The sequence below is a fragment of the Euprymna scolopes genome, chromosome 31, assembly GCF_053919585.1.
Source record: "Euprymna scolopes isolate OS-2025 chromosome 31, ASM5391958v1, whole genome shotgun sequence".
Classification (NCBI taxonomy): Eukaryota; Metazoa; Mollusca; class Cephalopoda; order Sepiida; family Sepiolidae; genus Euprymna; species Euprymna scolopes.
In genome coordinates, this window is record NC_136512.1 from 63,202,263 (window position 1) to 63,208,529 (window position 6,267).

The following is a 6,267-nucleotide window of genomic DNA, read 5'->3' on the forward strand; positions in this document are numbered from 1 at the left end:
TATCTCGCCATATACATATATATATATATATATATATATATATATATACATATATATATATACATATATACACACACATATATATATATATATATATATATATATATATATATATACCGAATTTCAACCAATTTTTCTTGGATTTTACCATTATTGGATATTGTACTCTTCACCCGACCATCCATTTCTATGAAATAATTTTTATTTTTTTCCCCATTCCCTCTGCTTCACTGTTATCTTTTTAAACTTTTACCACTTAATCTCTATAGTGAAAATTTTCTGACTATAGCGGTGTTAATCCTACCCAAAGACGGTCCGAGGCTTACTTGGCCAAAAGCGTGGTGAGACGGCAGCAACTATGGAAGGCAGTAATTGCTAAGGATGTAGTTAAATTCGGAGTTCCTATCCCGTCGCAGTTACCTCCTGACGAACGCCGGATGAATAGTTGGTTGAAACGTCGCGAAACAACATCTAAGAAAAATGAGGATAATAGTCCGCAATAAATAAATTAATAAAAAGTTGTTCTAGCAAATTACCTAATAAATCAAGAAACAGAACATTTTAATAACTAAATTTAACTTAAAATACTATGAAAAAATAGCTTCTTAAATAATGTAATCAAGTAAAAAATGAAATTTATCTTTATTAAATAATTCGAAATACGAAAAATGATTTTGTTTTAATTTAATTATGTTTACCGTGCAATAAGTTGTTATCAATTGAAGTTTTAAATTTTTTACAGGTTCTTCAAAAAATGTAGTTTTTATGATATTTTTTGTTTATTAAATTCTTAATGACCGTGATTTTCTTATTATTAGCTTATTATATAGTAATTAAGTAAAAAACGAAATTTTTATTTGATTAAATAATTCGAATTAGGAAAATGTTCTTTTGTTTTAATTTCAAATCTTTTTACTGTGCATTAATTTACATTGGTTTTAATTGCGGTAAACCTTTTAAAAAACCATCGATAATGATCGATTTGCTAGGACAGGAAAGCCCGTTATTATTTTATGATAGCAGAGGTAGTGTCAAAACAAAAATAAGTTCTTAAAAAAACACTGTACGTAGTGTTACACTCCGGACAACAAACATTAAAATAAATAAAGAGCGTAAAATACATCAAGGGAGTTTTTAGTTTCCATTTCTATAAATGGAATCTCTTAAACAATAATATATATATATATATCTATAAAAGTGAAATAGTCTATGTGTGTCTACAAATTCCCTACCAAACTACTCTATTAATTCTCAGTCTACAGATTCGAGATTTGACATAAGGGGTATTGAGATTTGGGAAAAAAACTTTTAATCTGTTTTCGGCCAGAAATTGGACTTCCAAGGAGTCAAATTTCAACGATTTGATTTTTATAATCTCTACAAAACTCCTGTGAAAATTTTGGGTCTAAACACTTAAAATTTTAGATGTAGGTTACGTGGACAGGGATCATACTTTTTAAATTTGATTTGCGCCCCAAACAATAAATGTTAAGGGTCAAAGATGGAGTCAAAGTTACAAAATAAATGAGCTCTGCAGTCTTTATCAAATTACTCAGCCAATTTTTGGTCTAAACATTGGAAATTTTCGATAAAGTGTATTTTTAATCGGTTTTTGGCCGAGAATTTGGCTGCCAAGAGATCAAAGTTCGAAAGATTGATTTTTGCGATCTCTAACAAACTATTCAGCCAATTTTGGGTCTAAACATTACAAATTTTCCAAAAGGTGTATTTAGACATGCAGCCAGCTTTTAAATAAGATTTTGGGCGCAAATTCGGCTTTCAAGAGGTCAAAGTTGAAAGAGTTGTCCTTTGCAGACTCTACCAAACACCTCCGCCAATTTTGTATCTAAACACTTGAAATTTTAGATGTAGGTTGGTTGGTTGGTTGTTTTTGTTTTATGGCATATCACCCCTTTTCAGTTTATTTAATGCCGAATCCAGTGATTTTGAAGAACTTTTTTTTCATAGAATATATTTCCTTTTCAAGTCGCTTTCTATTTAATCAATAGTTGGGACCCTAACAGGTACTACTACTCCTGGTCAAAGTGGACCTGGGTGGCTCCACACTCTTTAAACCTGAAAGCTGGAGCCTCACCATCGGATATAGTTTAAGGTCATATTCAGGACCTTAGATGTAGGTTACCTGGACATAAGTCAAACTTCATGTGTATATATATATATATATATATATATATATATATAGTATATATATATATATATATATATATATATATATATATATATATATATATAAAGTTATTAAGAGTACATAGCGCTCGGACAAAGCCGGGCTGAAATGCTAGTTATATATATTCTTTCAATGAGAGCCTATGAAATGGATTTCTGAAAATTCATAGATACTGTTATTTTTTCTTGTTTAATGTTATTTACAAAATATACCATGTTTTTCCAAGGCAGCGTAATAATATTTTAATAAATATTATGCACGTATGTTTGCCTGTTTTCTAGGTGATCGTCTTCAAGTCAAATGAAAACAAATTCTTGGTGAGCCGTCCCCTTATGTAATCCAATTCACCAAATCTCCACTACTAACGCTTACTACGATATTATCCCATTGACTACTGTATACTCAATAACACTAACCTTCGAGTCGCCTCTTGGCCTTGATCAGTTGTGACTCCTATGTAAAAAACACAACTGAACAGTTTAAAGTAATGTTTATTCGCATTTGTATTCAAAAATAACTAACGATGAAAATGCATAGGTAGTTTCTAATTAAATGGGGAATCGATTAAGTGTAGGCAACATATTTTAAAAGACTTTTTTTCCGCAGATAGATTTCTGTTTCATGACCAATATATTTATGTGTGTTTTGCTCTGTTTTACGCAACATTTTTTCTTGTAAGCGTTTTGCTCTTATCATCTATTTGGGTAGAATTTGCTTTTGATCTCGATTTTGCAGGAAGAATAATTTAGTAAACGAATATTTGTAGCCAGAGATTGCATTTGCTGTATGTGTAAAGAGAAGTCTCATTTTTATTTAATGACAAATATTGTTTTCATTACCGCATTCATGCAATATTTTATTCAATCTCTATACCTAAAGACAACATCGTTTCATTATTATATGCATTTGTTGTGTTTTTCTTTACTGAAAAATGTTGCGTCATATCTGATTATTGAAGCATATTTTTGTATCTTACATTTTATTTAATACTGATTCTTGAAAAACATTTTTTAATTTAATTATCTACTTGGACAATGTGTTTTATATATTTTACTAACTGAACATCGGGTGTTGTCCGATCGTGCAATACGCTTAAATATCATATTTGAATTTATCTAGATTGCGTATGTATTATATAATCAATCCTCCGTTGAATATCATATATAAGAAGATATAATTTGCCCAGTGGACTAGTTCGCAAAAATAATAAAATAGAATAAAATAACGAAAAAAATAATGCTGCTACCGTTCATCAAATTCCATTCATGCTTTATTTTTTACCTTAGATTGACGCTGAATGGCCTGGAAAAGTAAGTTCTGATTAATATTTAATTTTAAATGTGCAAACAAATATGATTCGCTGGGATTTTAAATGGTGCCTTACCTTTTATCGTAAATTGAACTCATTAATAAGAAAACATAAAATAAAATGGTGAGGTATACCGGGTGTTGAACAGAAAAACAATTGGATCTGTAATCGAATGCTCTGCCAGTAAGATATACCTCAGATAATACTTGTTTCTTTTTTTTTTGTTTTTTTTTAGGAGAAATGATTAGCTGAGAATTGAATGTCGGTTTATTTGCTGCGAATAATCTCCCTTGAGAGGTGTATTGTAAAATCTTCCCGTGTAAAAATTCTTGTTTATCTATAAGAAAGAGAGAGAATTTTTAGGATCCGGCTTTTTGATTTTCGATATTTATCATGTGAATTTCTGTACAAAACATATCTAAGAACGCTGTCAGACTTATACATTACCCTGGTGTGACATTTGCAAAAGATCGGATCAACCGTTTTGGAACTTATGAGGAACTCACTCACACGCATCAAGTTGCATTTATATAATAGTAGAGATAAAGATAGAGATACAATCAGAGTCCTTAATGAACAAAGGTGTGTCAAACTATTTTTTTTTAAAAAGTATCTTGTCTTTAGTGGGATCGTTACAATCACTGAGGACCCTTTGCCTCTTTATATGACGTGGCCCATTATGTACGCCGCTTTGTTCTATGTCGACTTTCACAATTCTTTATTGGTCCCTTTGGGGTTTCCTGACCTCTTAACCGAAACATTATATTTTCTAAAATAAATATCAATCATTATTACTAATTAGCGCATTACAATAGACCAATGCCAACATGAAAAGTGATATGGTTAAGCTTAAACATGAAAAAGCAAAGGGCTAGTTGTTAAAACTGGAAAAAAAGGACTAGATATTCTAGTAAAAATCTAATAAATGTATAACTTAAAATATTGCAGCATTAAGAATTGATTATCTTATGTTATAAATTGAAATAGTCATTGGGATATGACATTTTTTTCGTTTCTATCTGTACCTTCATCCCACCAGTCTCTTATCATTCAAACAATTACTTTTTTCTATTTTCGAATGACAATTCCATCGCATAGTTTTATATTTTTGTCTTTTAATGACCATTCATTTTGTTTTTTATGTAACGACTGTATTCCCTTTTTTTCTCTTCTCTATTGATTGAGAAGTTCTAGACAATGAATAAAACATTAGAACACTATGTATCAGCCTACACCGTGCTGCACACGAACGAATGCTGTTTCCAGGTCGATGTAACGATATGCGAAAATTTGACCTGCTTTTGCATAATTATAAGAGTCTAACGAATTATGCGGTCAGCAGCTAACTGAAAATATTCATTGTGCGCGAATTAAGACTAGCTTCGGGTCTGTTTTTCTTCTTTATGCTTGGCACTACAGTTCGAATGGAACGCCATGCTCTTTTGGAAATAATTGTGTTAAACAGCCGTGTCAATAACGCAGATGTCGAAAAGCTACCGTGCAGTCTCGATTTCATAATGACCAGTTTCCTTGCCTGGTCGAAATTTTGAAAGGGAATACTTCACTTATTATTAACTAGCCCGGGTTTCCGGCATTGCCTGGGTGTTTGAAGATGTGTATTGAGCAAAAATAAAAGTGGTAGGCAGACAGTCTTGAACTCGTACCGCGAAAGAAAAAAAGCTGTGACGCCTTTGCTGTTGCGGTCATCACAAAACTGGAATCGCAAACGTCAAAATTAAGGCTAGTAAATCGAAAAGAGTGGATGACTTGCTAAAATATCTGACAAAATGGCGACCCCCTCCTTGCAGATAAGTGCCCCGTTGAGGGTGAAGGAATTAATGTTTTAGCCAATTTTTCGATATTTTTCGTCCGAAAGTCGAGGTTTAAAATAATATCGGTTTCGGCGGGCTCCGTCGCCTGTGTCGAAAGATTTTGCGAGACATACAAACATGCGTAAAAGCATACATTTAAACTGACAGGTGATATTTCTATAATATATTATCACTTGAAGCATATTTTATCAAAATTAATAGTGTCATAACGTCACACACATTATTTGATTAATTAAATTATAGAACAATAAAACAATTATGGGAAAATGATTCGACCATCTTACATACAATATAAGAATAATAGTTCTTATAATCCAAATAATACCATATTAGAAATATTTGCAATTTTTTATCTCTTCAAGTATTCAAATAAAAGTCATGTCTGTACATGATGTTTAAGCATCAAATTTATTTGTAAATTATTTTCTAACCAATGGTTTTGAATATACACGTGTTTCGAAAATGGATATAAACTTCGGGATTCAGTTTCAAATGCGGAGCTGGATCTCTTGGCGGTATTTTTTTATTGCACATAGTTACTACCTGAGGTCTTTTGTTGTACATTTCTGATTTATTATATCGTCTTGTTTGTAACGATTATATTTTTTTAGATTCGATCTCGTGTATTTGATGCCTTAAATCAAAAGGATTTCGACCCCAACAGCATTATTAATGATATTGTTTTTCATAATGAGCATACATGAAATGAATAACCCTTTCAAATATATCTTAAAATGTGTAGCGAAACTATACTGGTGAGGTTTCAGACAAATAGAAGAAAATCCAGATTGACTAAATCAATTGACATTTGGCTAAACAGGCACTTCATCTAAAAATGCGCTAACATTATTTTTGCGTTTTATAATAGACTAGCTGGGGTACCCAGCGTTTCCCGGGTATTTGGAGATGTGTGTGTATGTTTAAAAAACACTTGTCCG